General features: G+C 39.0%; 1 protein-coding gene across 1 annotated transcript in view; it reads right to left on the bottom strand.

Moving 5' to 3' along the window:
- The window catches only part of CNTNAP5 (contactin associated protein family member 5), a 796,934-nt gene that overhangs the window by 727,835 nt on the left and 51,612 nt on the right, over positions 1 to 17,487 (bottom strand). The window lies entirely within an intron of this gene.

Below are 17,487 nucleotides of genomic sequence, written 5' to 3'. Positions count from 1 at the left end.
ATCATATTTTTCTCAGAGGGATACTGTGAGAATTGCGTGAGATAACATAGATGAACATGCTTCATATGTTCTGGTTATTAGTAGTAATGGGTCATGTTTGGATAGCAGAGAAGTGTAATAACAGTCCAGCCAGAGAAACAATGTGGATAAATGAAAAGATCTGGCTTATTTGAATTACAGAGAAGAAAACATTTCATGCAGACTAGTGAATACAGTTCACCAAACAGCATATTGGAATGAATAGTACATGCTTCCTATGGTTGAAAAGAATAGGCTAATCATGGAGACAGACAGGTGAGGGTCACGGAGGGTCATGTTAGGGAGCATGAAAGAAATAGGCTTGGAAATGGTATCTAGACCCCCAAAGGAATGGTTCCCAATTAACATGCAACAGAATTGACAAAATCAGTAAAAAGAACCCAGTGGAAGTTTTTGCAGGAGAGTGATGAAATCAAACTCCGTTTTCTCATGCATAACTCTTGCCCAAAGGGAATTCTTTTTCATTCTTTTGGCAGGGTCCACCATGGCTCACACGAATGTGTTTTGATGGGTCGATATGAAACGGGTCAAAATTAAGACCAACTAGGTAGGATATTTATCTCAACACAAATGGTAACTAAACACAATTAGTGAAAGTCGAATGACTCACAGGATAGGGGGAATGTACGGGAGTGATATAATGGAATAGAAGAAAATGAGGTACAAATACTTCAATCACACGTAGGTTGATGTTAACAGGAAAATACCAGTGTAACTTTTGAGATCAGGGTGGGAAAATGCTCAGAGAAGAACTGTGAAGGATCCTAACGTGTAGGGTTTGAGAGCAGTTTGGGGACGGGTGGATTCAGTTTTGAATCTCTGCCCATTGTGCAACCTTGGGCGGTTACTATTTTCCTATCTAAGCCTCAATTTTTCCATCTGGAGAATGGGACTGGTGTGTTTATAAGTTTGTTTTAAGGTTAAAAAAAAATAAAAAATACTGAAAAATGTTTACCACAATGACTATCGTTCAGTGGGCATTCAGTAAATAAATGCTGAGAAAACTGAAAATAAAGAGGGAAAAACAGATGCACATGAAAGTGAAAACAAATGACAAGTTAAAAAAAAAAACCTAAAAATATGATTTTCTCCTCGATGGAAGGCAGCAGAAGAGAGATTCATTCATGACTCATTCGGAAACAAGGAACCCTGTATCCAATATGTTCAGGCACTCTCCTGTGGAAACGGGGACACTAAGATCTGCCCTCATCCTTACAAGCAGCTCACACACATCAGGGAAAGACCAGACAGCTAATGTGACAATTGCACTGACGCATTTTAACAATAGGATTGTGGAGGAGGAGGGCAGTATCTACCTGGCTGATTAGCCTCGTGGCCCTTGATGGGTTCATTTACCCCGTCAAATCCCATAGTTCCACGTGAATCCCTGGTGAGGCCACCATCTTATTGGTGGGCAATGTCAATCCTAAAGGGGTGCCCACTAGAGCTTGTGCCCACATTTCACTCCCAAACTGCCCCCTCACTGTGTACCTCCTTGTTCCTGGAACTATGTCATCTTTGGGGCTCCCATCAGTTCCCTCCTACGGTGGGAAGAAAAAGAGCAGCCCTTGTCAACATCCCATGCCTCCATTTATTTGGAATGCTTTATAATATATTGATTAAGAAAATAAAGCTTTGGATCCATCTGCAAGAACACTGCTGTAATAAAGGTACAAATCTATCCTGTAACCAATGTGCCCCCTCAGCTGAGGCACCTTGCACACTGTGAAACTGACACCATAGATATCACTATTCCTATTTTCAGAGAGGGAAATAGGGTTTGTCTAGATGAATAGAATTGTCCCAAATCGTGTGAGTTTTTAAAATGACAGAGCAGACATTAAATTCATGTAGGCCTGACTCAAAGCCCCTGCTCCCTCCACTCTGTGAAATGCCGATTGCCCAAAGGGGCCTTCTGGTGGCCACTTCTGCTATTCTCTGCAAAGGGTGAACACTTAAGAGTTTTCAGTTTAGACCATCCCCTCTAATAACTCACCAGCCTTCTCTGATTCATTGTATGGAAGCACTTCTAATTCATGAGGCATTCCCTCTCTTTAGTCTGTGTTTCAAAACTCATTATTCAACATTTATCTACCCCAAACTGTATTTGCCATCCATTAGCTCTCTGCTAGCCTGAGGTGCCCAAATGAGCAAAATTCTCCTCCATCAGAATGCACTGCACCTCATTATTTATTGTTCCCCATAATTTAGTGGCATCTGCAAATTTCCAAGCTTGGTTTTGAACGTTGGAGCTGTGATGTCAGTAATACAAATCATGTACGATAATGCTGAGCTGAAACAAACATCTTTATTTTCACCCCCATCGAGCTGGCATATAAATGTAATGCAATTATTATTGTGGTCCATATCCCATGAGCTATTTCCTTATCTTATACCAGAGTACAAAGATTAGACAGTGTGAGAATATGAAGCCCAAACTAGACATTTCGCAAGATGAAATACCAACAGTGGCTTTGTGGGGTTTGACTTTTACAGTGTCAAATGTTCTTTCATTTTTAACGTGACTATGGGTGTGCATTCCCCCTAGAAGGAAAAGATTCCTTCCTCTCCTCCACTAACCTGAACATCTACTGACTAATCATTCATATTCAGGCATTTACAGAGAATCATCAAGCATTCATCTGATACCAAATCAGTACTGAGCTGCAGACGCTTAAATAATCATCACTCCCTCAAAATGCAAGTCAGAATTCTACAGTGAGTAATCATAATAGGTACCATTTCTTGAACAGTGATCCCATGCTAGGCTTGACTATTTACTTTTCCTTACCACAAGCATTAGGGTAGCTATTCGTATTTCTCATGTCACAGATAAGGCCATAGAGGAGGAGAAAGGTCAAGGTACTTGCTGAAACCACATAGCAAGAATACACCAGAATCGGATTTCAACACAGGCTTGCCTAATTCCACAGGCCATGGTCCGCTCAATTAAAAAAAAAAAAATCAGCCTCTTTTGTGGTAATAATTATGAAAGAAAAAACATGAACAAAATGAAGAAGATCTTGTAAAATCCAGCCATTGACATAAGCTGGATTTTTGCTGTGCTGGAAGGCCTCCCTTCCCTAATCCTTTTCCCACTTGCTGACAAGGATTATGTTGGCAAGAGATGATGCCCTCCATTCTACGTGTGGAAATTAAGTTACACTGTGAATATCCCGGAATATCACAAAAGACTGTTGGAGGACCAGGTGTTTAATGGGAAAAGAGGGATACTGACTACCCAAAGAAGTGAGTGTATGTTGTGGAGACGGTAAATTAAAGTCAAATCCCCATTACTCCCCTTCTTTAATAGGGGGGGATAATTAAATGTACAAGCATGAAAATACTTCAATGAATAGTGCTCTCTACAATTGTAAGCTGATCACTAGCTCCTATCTTGTTTGCCACTGTATTCCCAGACCCCTAAATGTGCTCACCAAATACGCACCGAAGGAGTGACTATCCCTTATTATCATTCCCAGCCTGTTTGCACGGTGTAACTTGAGGTGTAGCTCTTAGGGAAACTGCAAGACACCCAGATGGGGAAGGTAAATTAAGGACTATGGTTCCAAGAAGGAGCAGATGGGGTAAAGCAGTGCTTAGAAAATGAGAGCTCAGAGGACAGAGAGGCTCTGAAATGGTGAGTACCTTGGGTTAGGATGAGGGATTTTGCATGCACCTAGCTTGAGAAAGCAGAACAAAGAAAGGAATAAGCCAATGTCCCCTGAGGAGGAAGCAGCCGAGGGAAAGAGGAGGAGACTGTGTGTGTTCATGGAAAAGACTCAGGAAGAAGAGCTCAGGTGCTTCCAGATGTGCATGTTGTCCTACCAACTTAAGACTGGACTTCGTCTCATCAGACGGCAAGATGATGGACCGTCAACTGGGCTAGGTGAAAACTTACATAAATGTTGTCTTGAAGCATTGAAAATCCTCAGCCACATTGGAAAGAGGTGGACATCAGGGCAGAGTGGACAAGAAATCCAGTAACATTATGTACCTACTATGTACGGAGCGTTTGGTAATTTGCATGAAATCTATGTGTGGCAGTGAAGCCTCTGCCATGTAAGAATTGCTTTGATGTGGAAGGCTTCGGTGGGGCCCAGATTGTATTATCCTTCTTTTTCCACTTTGGAGCTGGTCTTTCTGATGGGGTCTGGCTCCTAGAGTCTTCAGCCCACAAGGAGAGTGAGACAGGCTTAGGTCACACTGCCAGAGGGGTGGGAGGAGGCTCTTGTGGCCACCACCTGCCCCACTTTCCTTCTTCTCGTTATCTCAAACCTTAGAGCTACAGTGAGGCTAGAGGTCAGAGGGCAGGGAGGTCTATTCCCTGCAGCTGTCAGACCTAGAAGTTAGGTCTGACACTGATGTCTGGTAAGAGGTTAGAAATCAGGCTTCTTCAAATGCTAGTCAAAGTCTGAGAATCCCTACTCTCAAATCTTGGAGACAAAAGAAATGGGGTTCCCCAGAATCTGAGCAACCCCCCAGGTTCCTACAGTTCTATCCAGGTTAGTTGGGCAGCCTGGGTCACTCTGTCCCATAGTGTACTCTTCATGTGCAGCTCCTGGGGGAATTGCTTCTCAAATCTCAAAACTAGGAAAATGTGTGTTGCAACCAACAATTGATTCTTTTTAATCTTTTGGACACAGGCTTTTGTGACTAACATGAATCTCACTCTGCAATAAGTACTTAGCCGTTCAAGGCAAAATTTACAACCCACTGCTAATCATTTTCTTGGCATTATTATTCCTTATTTTATTTTGTGCCTCGTGTGATTGCTTCAATTTTTTTTTTTTAATTATTGTCGGTCATTTGTGCTTTTGTATACAACTTCAAATACTCTGTGGACTAAGGCAATGAATAATTATATACAGAAATGATTAATGAGGACAGGCACAGGAGGGGAGAAACAAGCCTGTTGTCCCAATCTCCAATAGCCCTTTAAGTGGCCCTACTTGGACTTTAAATAGGTAAGTAACTATTTCCACAATTGGCAAGTATCCAAAATACTGAACCATGGTAAGAAGGAAATATTGATGAGGAGACCTTGGGTCTAGCCCAGCTCTGTCAGTCTCCAGCCAGGTGACCCCTGGGCACCTCACTAAACCTGTATGTCTCTTTGTCACCTCACCTATAAAATTAAATGTTTCAACTAGCTCAGAGTTGGCAAACTATAGCTTTGGGGCCAAATTTGGCTCATGCACTATTTGTACAGCCTATAAGCTAGAATGATTTTTTAAGATTTCAAAGAATTCTTTTAATTTTTTTTAAGTTTTTAAAATAATTATTAAAGAAAAGGAAGGAGGGGCACCTGGGTGGCTCAGTCAGTTGGGCATCTAGCTCTTGATTTCGGCTCAGGTCATGATCTCATGGTTCATGGGTTCAAGCCCCATGTTGGGCTCTGTGCTGACAGTGCAGAACCTGCTTGGTAGTCTCTCTCTCTCCCTCTCTCTCTGCCCCCTTGCCTCCCCCACAAAAAAGAAAAGGAAGGAGAAGCTGGAGGAGGAAGGGGAGGAGAATGGGTAACAGTGAGGATACATAGCCCACGAAGCCTAGAGTATTTACTATCTGGCCCTTTATGGAGTTTGCCAACCCCTGGGCTAGCTGATGCCTATAGATTCTTCAAGTCCTCAGTTTCCTCCACAATTCTATAACCGAAATAGATCCCTTCACCTTGCTGTACCTTAGTTTATTCCCCTGTATAATATAGCCTAGCATTGCAATAGGATGATTATAAAGCCCAGAGATTGTGGGGAAGAAAAACAAAACAAAAAAACAAAAAAAGGAGGAGGTGTTCAGAAAGCATAATATGATAAAAAATATAAGAGGGCATCATAAGCAATATAGAGACTATTATCCATTTAATTTCAAAAGGGCACCAGCCCAGCCCAGATTGATGCAGAAAAGGCACAGAAGCCATGGGCACGCCATATGCAAAACACAAGTCTCCACATTCCCCGGGGATTTGGGGTAGAATGTACTGGATCTACACTGGGTTTTCAGCAGAAGCCATGTGCAGTATCACAGGCACAGACAGCTCCATGCTGCTCTCACCTGAGAATCTTAGGGCACGGAGGCTGTCACCTGACTTCATGTTTAGGATGCCTGACCTACCTTAGGGTCCACATCAAGTGTCTCCCTCCACAAACACATGGTGGTTCCCTCCACAAACAAGTATCAGGGCTCCCAAGTCACACTCATCTTCTGCCGACTCTTCTGTGTTTCTTCTCCCTGTGAAAGGCAGGCCCTACCATCCATCCAAAGATATAAGCTTGCAGTTGTTGGGAGCCTGTTCTGGGCCAGGTGCTTTACATATTTTATTTCACTTAATTTTGGTAGGAACCCTGTGGAGTGGGTCTTATATTCTCATTTTAATGATAAAGAACCCATAAAGAGGTTCAGAATGGTAATAACACCCCCAGATCACAAACTACTACGTGGTGACATCACAACAGGCTCCTTCCCTACCGCGTGCTTCACCTGCTCTGACATCCAAGCAGGTGTGAGCTACACAAGTCATTCCGATCCTCCCCTCACATTCAGTCCCTCACCCAGACCTGGGGGGCAACCCTTCTTGGCACCGATTCCTCCCTTCCCTCTGAATCTAGGCCTGGATAAGCTGTCCCTGCCCCTAGTTGTTCTTCCTCCCTGGGACTATGCCTTTTTTCTGATCCATTCTGCCCCAGCTGCAAGGTTAGCCTCTGAATGATACCATCATTATACTAGTCTGTTGATCAAAAGTCCCCGATGTCCTTCTAGTTCTCCTCCCATCACGTCCAACTTGCAGACCTCTGTTCATCACCTGACCACCCTGAGGGAGGCCTCATTCACTTCCCATGCATCTCTGTCCAGGTCTGGTCTTCCCTGTTAGGAGGAACTCTTTGTGCCTCTGACCAGCCCTCCATCTTGTCTTCTCTTCTCCATGCATCCAAACCCTACACATCTTCATGTCCACACTCCCTCCACACAGACTCCTTCTCTTCCTTATCCTGCTCATTCTTCTCCTCTTAATTTCTAAAACATGTATTATTCATTACACTCTCACTGGTTATTCAGCTCAATGGGCTTGATGTGTTCTGGAGAGAACACATTTTATTTCAAACCTCATTTGAATCCTACGTTTTCAGTTAATATATAGCATTAAGCGAGTTATTCAGCTTCCCAAAGTCTCCGATTTCTCATATGGATAAAAGGAGACTGATCATATCCATTCCAAAGGTTTTTTTCTGAGGGTTAACATTTAAAGTGCCATGAATCATGGCTAATAGATACTAGGCAATTAAAGCATTCTTTCTTTTTAGGCTACCACTGTGTTTATATTACACACTCTACAAAACCCAGTGCTATTTCCAGTCTTGCCCCACCCCCTTCATTTTTTCATCAATAGAAACTATGTATTTCAACTACAACATGAATACCATGGAAGAAAGGACCACATGTTACATTTCTTCTTTCATTACTCTAGCCTTTGGGATTTTGTTGAACATACAGGAACTAATAAATAAAATATTTGATATTGATTAAGTAGAATCTACTAGATGATGGGGGATATCAGTGGCTTTACCTTCAACCCAATGTAATCAATATAATCCTATGAGAAAATTTACCCTCAGGCAGTGCTTTGCAAGTTTTCTTATTCAAATTGTTATTGGAAGGAAACAAATATTCTCATCAAAAGTAACTTTTAGAGAAATATTAGATACCAATTAGAGCATGATGGGACTGATTATTTGTGTAATTTTATAATCATCTCCAATTATTTTTTAGTGTAGGCAGGATATTTTTAACGACATAAAATAATCAAGAAATACTTTTTCACAAATACAAGATGATTGTTTGGGCTGCTCATACCTTCTTTGCCTTATCCATACTTTCACTCAATATTGTGTCATCAGGCCCTAACGCGTAATGAACAGTATAGGTGCTAGGACTATAAAGATGAAACGTTTGGGTTTTCTCTCAACGACCCCACTCTTAGCGAGAAATAGAGTCACAGCAGTATGAGGTGACTGTCATAATGGTATGTGTGCAAACATCACTCTCAGAATGGTTCATGGCCTAGAGGCTAAGATTGGAAGGATGACCATGAATGGACTCAAAGGCTGCAATAAGGCAGGCCAGAACATTCCAGGAAGCCAATGCCTTTGTAACACTCTATCATCTCCTTAGAGCTGAGCTCAACTAAGCTGTACTCAATTCAATAATTGAATTAATGGATTAATTCATTGTCTTTTTATTATAGCAGAAGGTGCACCCTGGAGCAAGGAGATCTAGATTAGGAAACTTATATTTTGAACCTAAACATTTACCCCTTTGGGTAAATGAAATTACCTTTTGGGGTTTTTATTCTCAAATTATATCATTTTGATTAATAATTCCTCATCTGCTGGGGTGCCTGGGTGGCTCCGTCAGTTAAGCCCGGCTTTTGCTTTCTGCTCATGTCATGATCTCATAGTTCGTGGGTTCATGGGCTGACAGTGCAGAGCCTGCTTGGGATTCTCTCTCTCCCTCTCTCTCTTCCCTCCCCTGCTTGCACATTCTCTCTCTCTCTCTCTCTCAAAATAAATAAATGAACTTAAAAACATACTAGCTCCACAAATTTACAAAAAAATAATAAAAAATTCTTCCTCTGACTTTACAAAGTTATTATAACACTTGGGAACAATTTTTACTAAACTGCTTTACAAAGCTTTTGCTACTCTGAAGACATTAGAGCACTGAAGGAGGCCATTGGAACCTGAGTTCTTAAGTTTTGTGGAACCTGAATACTTGGGAAACACAAAAAGGGTAGGGGAAAGATGAAATGAGACGAAGTCAAATACTTGGGGTATAGTATCCAACAAATTTTTGTTTTCACCTTTTGTACTTAACAAAGACTGAGGGTCTTCAGCTTCTAAGAAGATGGAGGAGACATACTTTTCCCTACTCCTCTCACTAAGTACAAGGGAAAATTCTGGACATTATAATTAAAACAATCCTACAAAGATTCAGAGTTGTAGAGGAAAAAAAAAAAAAAGACCAGCTCAAAACCTAAGACCAAAGGAAGGACACAGTGGTGAGTGCCCTGAGATTTCTCTTTGTCTCACATATCTCAGACATGGAGGTGAAGAAGCTGGCCACCTGGATATGCCTATAGGGGTAGACAAAATAACATCCCAAAAGAAGTTGTTTCTCTTAGGCAAAGGACTAGGGAAAGAGCAGCCGAGCAAGTCAGAAAATTTATAGACAATAACTGCTTTGCTCTGGCCAAACACCACAGGAAAAAACCATGGCCCCATTTCTCCCTATGCAAAGGCTAAATGAAAAAAACTATACTTAAATCTTCTTCAGACTGTGATGAGGCACCGGTTGGTATTAAAGAAGACCAAGTAGGGAACTAAGACTTTTATCCCCATGGCAGGAAGCAGTTTTCCACCCACAGTTTCAGTGGAGACCACTCGGGGAGCCAGAATTTTGACTCCCACCTAGCAGTAAGGAGGGGCCCTCCAGTCTGCTGCCAGTGGAAGTTGAGTAGGAACCTTGGTTTCTCCATTCACATGAGACAGTGCTCCTCCCTTTGATTGATGAGACAGTGTCACAAAAAGCTACTTAAAATGGAAGATTTAAAAATGATCCAGAGTGATATAATATAATATAAAAACATCTAAGTTTAAATTGAAAATCACTCATTTTACCAAGAACTAAGATCTTAAAATGAATTTTTAAAAAATGCATGCCACACCAAGATGTTATATATCAGAATTATCTGGCAAATATTTAAAAGCATTCATGATGGGGGCGCCTGGGTGGCGCAGTCGGTTAAGCGTCCGACTTCAGCCAGGTCACGATCTCCCAGTCCGTGAGTTCGAGCCCCGCGTCAGGCTCTGGGCTGATGGCTCGGAGCCTGGAGCCTGTTTCCGATTCTGTGTCTCCCTCTCTCTCTGCCCCTCCCCCGTTCATGCTCTGTCTCTCTCTGTCCCAAAAATAAATAAAAAAAGAATGTTGAAAAAAAAAATGAAAAAAAAATAAAAGCAGCCATGATGAAAATACTTCAGTGATCAATAATGAACACATGTAAAACAAATGAAAACTTAGAAGGCTTCAGCAAAAAAAAAAAAGTATCAACAAATAAATGGAAGAGAGAAAAATAACCAAATGAAAATATTAAATCTGAACAACTCAATACTGAAATAAAAAATTTCAGTGGATAGCCTCAACAGCAAAAGAAAAGAAACAGAGGAAAGAATTAGAAAATTGGAAGACAGAACAGTAAAATATACCCAAACAGACAAAAAAGAAAAAAAAAAAAAAGAGCTTCAGTGACCTAGAGTCTATAATAAACATTTAACACTTGTGTCATCACAGTATCAGAAGAAGATGGGGCGCCTGGGTGGCGCAGTCGGTTAAGCGTCCGACTTCAGCCAGGTCATGATCTTGCGGTCTGTGAGTTCGAGCCCCGCATCAGGCTCTGGGCTGATGGCTCGGAGCCTGGAGCCTGCTTCCGATTCTGTGTCTCCTTCTCTCTCTGCCCCTCCCCTGTTCATGCTCTGTCTCTCTCTGTCCCAAAAATAAATAAACGTTGAAAAAAAAAATTAAAAAAAAAAAAAGAAGAAGAGAATAAAGTAGGAGGGGCTGATAAAGAACTCAAAGAAATAATAGATGAAAAATTCCCAAATATGACAAAAGACATAAATCTACAGATTCAAAAAGCTGAGTAACCCTCAGATAGGATGGACTCAACGAAATCCCTACCAAGACATATCATAATTAAACTTCCAAAAACCAAAGACAAAGAAAAATTATTGAAAGAGCCAGAGAAGAATGACACCTTACCCATAAAGAAAAAACAATTTAGGCGACAGCATTTTATTCATCAGAAACCACAGAGGCCAGAAAATAAGTGGCCCAACATTTTTCACATGCTTAAGAAAAGAACTGCTAATCATAATTCTTAACCCAGCAAAAATATGCTTCAAGAAGGAGGAGGAAATAAAGAACCAAGAGTAAAGGAAAATGAAGATATTTTGTCACCAGTAGACCTACCCTAAAAGAATGGCTAGGCTATGATCTCTAAACAGAAAGAAAATAAGAGAAGGAACACTGGAACATTAGGGAGAAATAAAATAACACAGTAAGCAAAACTATGGATCAATTCAGTGGGCTCTCCTCCTCCTCAGTTACCTAAATTATTTATCTCTGTGGCAGGAAGCAGTTTTCCACCCACAGTTTCAGTGGAATCCACCTGGGGAGCCAGAGTTCTTATTCCTACCTAGCAGTAAAGAGGGGCCCTCCAGTCAGGTGTCAGTGGAAGTTGAGTAGGGAACCTTAGTTTGAATTTTGACAGTTGAAGCAAAAATCATAAGACTATCTGATGTGGTTCTAAATATGCAGGAAATATTTAAAATAATTATATTACCAATTGAGGAAACTAAAGGGACTTAAAAGGAAGTGAGATTTCTGTGTTTCACTTACTCTGGTAAAATAAAATGACAACACCAGTAGACTCTGATAAATTACTTATGTATAATATAATATCCAGAGCAACCACTAATAAAGCTATATAAAGAAATATACTCAAATGCACTATAGATAAATCACAACTGAATTCTAAAAAAGTGTTCAAGTAATCCACAGAAAGACATGGAAAAGTAAACAGAGAAGAGAAAAACAGAGATAACACACAGAAAACAAAATATTAAAAGTTAATCCCTAATATATTAATATTAAAATAAAACATAAATGGTTTAAATACACCAATTAAAAGATTCTTAGGGTGGATTATAGACTATCATCAAACTATATTATAGCAAACATCAAACTGTTTACAAAACCTTACTACAACTATAGCAATATAGTCAGGTTGAAAATATAAATATACATACATTTTCTATATGTATATATATACACATATACATATATATATATGTAAATATAAGATATTTTAAAGAGAAATATAAAGATATATCATGAAAATATTAATCAGGAAAGGAAAACAGGAAGGCCTATATTAATATCAGATAAAGTACACTTTGGAGTAAAGTGCTGCAACATGAGAAAGATATAAAATGATGATAAAATGGTCAATGCACCAAGAAAATATAGCATCATAAAAACGTATGCCACAAACAACAGAACTGAAAAATATGTGAAGCAAATACTATCAAAAATAAAGGAGATATAGACAAACCCACAGTCATAGTGGGTGACTTTAACACCATTGTCTAAATAACTCATAGAACAATGAGACAGAATATCAGCAATATACCCATACATATGTGCCCAAATGATTTTTGACAAAGGCTCAAAAGTAATTCAATGGAGAAAGATTGTTTTTGAAACAAATAGTGCTAGAGAAATTGGACATAGAAAAAAAAAAATGAAACAAACTAAGCTTGATTAGATGCTCAGATGGTATATAAAAATTAACCCAAAGCAGATCATAAATAAATTCACTTTAATTATTTATAAATAAATTTAAATGTAAGCAGAAAACTATAAAACTTCTAGAAAAATGTGGAAAATTATCAAAATTTAAGACTAAGAGTTCTTGGACTTTATGTCAAAAGCATAATTCATAAAGATAAATTTGACTTCATCCAAATTTAAAACTTCTGCTCCACAAAAATGACCCATTTGTGGTTTTTAAGCAAATTACTGAATAAGAGAAAATATTTTCAAACCACATATCCAACAAAGGAATAGCATCTAGAACACACCACTAATTTTCAAAAGTCAATTGTGAGTAAACCAATTACAATTGAGCAAGACATAAAGAGAAATTTCACCAAACAAGACGTTCAAATGGCAAATAAGCACATGAAAGATGTTCAACATCATTAGGCAGTAGGGGAAGGTCGCTTAAAACCGCAATGAGATCTCACTATCAAGCTATCAGAATGTCTAGAATAAAAAGTAGTGACAACCTCAAATGCTTTCAAGGATGTGGAGAAATTGGACCATTCATATGTTGCTGGTGGGAACATAAATGATAAAGACATCTGGAATAGAGTTTGACACTATTTTCGAAAAGCAAATATGTCACTATCATATGGCCCATCAACTGTACAGGATATTCATCTCAAATAAATTTTAAAAAATTATGTTCACACAAAAATGTACACATGAATTTTATATCATCTGTATTTGAAATAGCCCCAAACCAGAAATAACCTAATTCTCCTTTCACAGGTGAATAGTAAAAAAATAAATAAATAAACTATGGTGTGTCCATACCATGTAAAACTACCCAGCAATGAAAAAGGAAGAATTATTGATAAAAGCTAATCCCAACATGTGCATACTGTATGATTTCATTTACATGCCACGGTTGATATGACATAAATTACTGGAATGCAGGTTTTAGCGGTTGCCAGGAGGTAAGGGGAAATTCAAGTTGGGAGGAAATTTACTAGAACAGGGTGATATGAGGAATCCTTGTGGTGATAAAAATTTTCTATATTTTGATTGCATAAATGTCATTATCCTGATTGTGAGGTTTTATCATTTTGCAAGATGTTACCATTGTGATAAACTGATAAAAGGTACATAGGATCTCTCTGTTTTATTTCTTACAACTGCATGTGAATCTATAGCCATCTCAGAATGTAAAAAAGCGAGTTAAAATGTTTGATGTGTGGGACATTTACCTTATGCTTGTCCTCCTTGGAAAGAAGTACATTTACTAATGCAATCCCCTATCAGAGAAGCACAAAGAGAAACTCACTGCAACTGTAAGAAATTACACTGATTCCTTTACACTTTGAGGAAGAGAGTCCCTCTGGTTTGCGGCACAGGAAAAGGAAGCTATAGTGGAATGCTTATATTTTCCGGAGACAAGTCATAAATTAACACCTTACAGAAGCTTCCACATTTTAAAAGCTATTTTGACAAACCATAGAGCATCTAAAAAAGGTTGATAGAATGGAGAGCAGTCAGGAAATCATTTCATATGAGGAGTAGTTAAGTTATGGAAATTCAGCCTGGAGAGGAGAAATGTGAACAGGTACATGCATTTGAAGGGCTGTTCGGCAATAAAAATAAGAGCTTATTTCTTCTTAGGTATAAAATGTGTTTCCCAAAGGGTCGTTCACACAGATTATTTGACCTAACATACTTCATGTTAATTATTATGCTTTCCTTTGTATATGTATCAGGAAAACAAAAATAGTACATCTAGTAATACAAAGTTTCACTTATAATAGGATATATACATTCTCTATTAAAAACATGTCTAGTTTTAAGAGTACATTTTTTAAAAAAGAAAACTATAATTAAATAAGTGTACCAGTGACTGACAATTTTGAAGACTGTTTATGAAGGCTACTGTGGGTATTCACTAGAGACCAATGCCTATGTATCAGTTTAAGTCTTCAGTCAGATCTAACAAAATGCATTGAAGACGTTAGAAGAAGGGTTCTGGGGTGCTTGGGTGGCTCAGTCGGTTGAGTGTCTGACTTAGGCTCAGGTCGTGATCTCACGTTTCATGGATTTGAGCCCCGTGTCGGGCTCTGTGCTGATAGCTCAGAGCCTGGAGCCTGTTTTGGATTCTGTGTCTCCCTCTCTCTCTGCCCCTCCCCGACTCGGGTTCTGTTTCCCTCTGTCTGAAAAATAAATAAACATAAAAAAAAAGGAAGAAGAAGAAGGGTTCTTACCACAGTTGACAATCTGGAAAAAGTGATCCCTTAGAACCTTTCCTGACATTTCAGGATCTTAGGATCCATGATTTTCTGAGGATGGTTTTGGAGGACCCATGGATATCAGCTTAATGTATAATCATGGCAGATGTAGTAAAAATAATTGTAATGACATTATTTCAACCTTAGAAAGAGCAATCAGCAAATTCAATTCTCAAAATTGTGTATCTTTTGATCCAATGTTACTTTCTAGGAACAGTTTTTACACAACGGATTTGGGGACTCTTTCACAGTTTCCTACACAATTGGTCCAGTGCAATTGGGAAACTGCTTTTATTTTATTTATTTTAATTTATTTTAATTTATTATTTTGAGGGAGAGAGGGGGAGAGAGAGACAGAGAGACAGAGAGAGAGAGAGCAGAAGAGGGGCAGAGAGAGGGGGAGACAGAGAATCCCAAGCAGGCTCTGAGCTATCAGCACAGAGCCTGACACGGAGCTTAATCTCACAAAGATCATGATCTTAGCTGAAATCAAGAGTCAGATGCTTAAATGACTGAGCCACCCAGGTGCCCTAGGAAATGACTTTAAGTAATCTCCCAGATGAATTGAATGTGCACTCTATTCAGGAATGATTACTCTAGATTACAAAAACAGAGCACATCCACACTCATTCAAGGTTACAGTTAGGAAGCCCAGGTTATAGTCTTCTTTCTGAGCTAGAAACTATAATTCTGTTTCAGCTTATGGCAATTTAAGAGTTATTTGTTTATACTGTAAGACTCTTTATGGCATAGGACATATTAGGCAGATTATTTATCCTCCAGGATACCAGAAAAATACATATATTTGAAAGGAGTTTAGCTTACTAATGTAAAATGTTTACAATAACTTTCTTAAGGTATTCATGGTTTAAATTAATAAACCCTGTGTATATAGAGCTATAACATTTGCCAGTGAGGAACAATGGAGAAAGAATACATTGAAAATTGCAGGAAATTTTTATTTTAATTCTATCTCAATAATAAGTCTGTCCAAACACTTCAAAATATTGGTGATTTTCATTTCCCTTGTTCCATACTGAACAAAGATTGCACATATACTTTATGGATTGATTGAACATTTGCAATAATAACAACATTTACCTACTGGTCTTAATGTGCCAGACACTGTTCTCGATATTTTACATATAATAATCCATTTATTCTCCTCAACAGCCCTTAAGGTTGGTAATATTTACAAATAGGAAGACTAAGACATGTCCAGCTAATGCGTAGTGATGCTGGGAATTGACCGCAGGCGTCTCAACATCATTGAGCATCTAAGTAATGACTTCCAAAGTTTCTTATCCAGGATAAGTTACAAGTTATATGAAATAAGTTCTCCATGGAAACCTAATACACACACACAGACACACACACACACACACACACACACACACACACACACACACACAATGGAAACACTTTTGAAGTGATAGAAGCCATGCAATATTTTTCTCATCTATTTCATTTTTAAAATTCTAGTCAAGGCCCATGAAACTAATTTCACAACTCATCAATATATTGCAATCCACTTCTTGAAATAAAATGCAAAGTGCACTATCCTTGCTAAGTAGGAAATTAGGAGTTGCAAAAGAAAAAAAAAAAAATGATGAAGAGCCTATGTCCAAGAGCCGAGGTTATAGGAGACTGAGAGGGTGATGAATGGTGCACAGGGCAAGCCACTGCGGTATGCCCAAGTTGCTACTAAAGACAGCAGAGTGTTTGGAGCTTCCATACAAACATAAAGTGCTTATCATTTATGGAAGCAATACGGTATGATGGGAAGAACATGTGTGTTGGATCCAAGAAAACTGAAGCCTGGATCTGCCAATTACTATCTAAGGGCTAGTAATCAGGCAAATAATCTCTCTGAGATCTTGGTGTTCTTCTGAAATAATGTAGCAGATGTTTTGCTGCTGGAAATCATATACCCTTATCCTACTTATCAACCACAACCACAGTGGACAGACTCATCTAAGCTGACTTACACTGAGGGAGTCTCATCTCCAAGCCCAGCCTTGTGTCTTTTCCAGAGGTTTTGGATCTCCTACATGTTAGGAGGAATTAATGCCCAAGGAGGCAATCTTCAACCAGTGTAATCCCTAACTTTATGTTTTCAGAACAGAAAAGTAGAAAACTATTCTCTACCCTTCCCAGAGATCCCACAGAATTGAGTCCCCACTGCCTACAGAAGCTACCAGGCCATTGCCCTTTATGGTGACTTCACCTTCTCTTCTGTATTACTCTCTCCACCTTTTTACTCATACTTCCTGGGATCATCTCCCAAATAAACTACCTGCACCCAAAGTCTTGTCTCAGTCTCTACCATCAGTGTAACATGAATTAAGAGGAACAAAACAGATTTAATAGTGGTTTTGAGGACTTTGATAAGGAGACCATGATCTTGTTTATAAACATAACATCTACAAGAGTAAACGTATATGTGATCATAAACAAAATAAAATTCGATAGCTATATATTATAATTTAAAAAGTAGTTACCCTTTCATGGGTAGAGTCTAGGTTTGGCTTAGCATTTTTATTTTTTTCTCTATGTTTTCTAATATTTTATTTTTGGAGTCAACATATGTTACTTGAGCTAACTCAACAAATACTACAATTGACACCATTGTCATTGCTCCTTTAACCCTCCCCACCCCCACCACGCAATCTTACAATAGGCTTTGTAAGGAAATGGAGAACCATGTCCAAATACCTTCATTGTATTCTTGTGCTTACGGCAAAATACCCTGAAGTTACAGCTCCAGTTTGAATCCTTTTAGAGTAGTGCCAACCTC

This window comes from Prionailurus viverrinus, chromosome C1 (assembly GCF_022837055.1).
Source record: "Prionailurus viverrinus isolate Anna chromosome C1, UM_Priviv_1.0, whole genome shotgun sequence".
Lineage (NCBI taxonomy): Eukaryota > Metazoa > Chordata > Mammalia > Carnivora > Felidae > Prionailurus > Prionailurus viverrinus.
The sequence above is the reverse complement of the archived record's forward strand: the minus strand, read 5'-3'. Positions and strand labels throughout refer to the sequence as shown.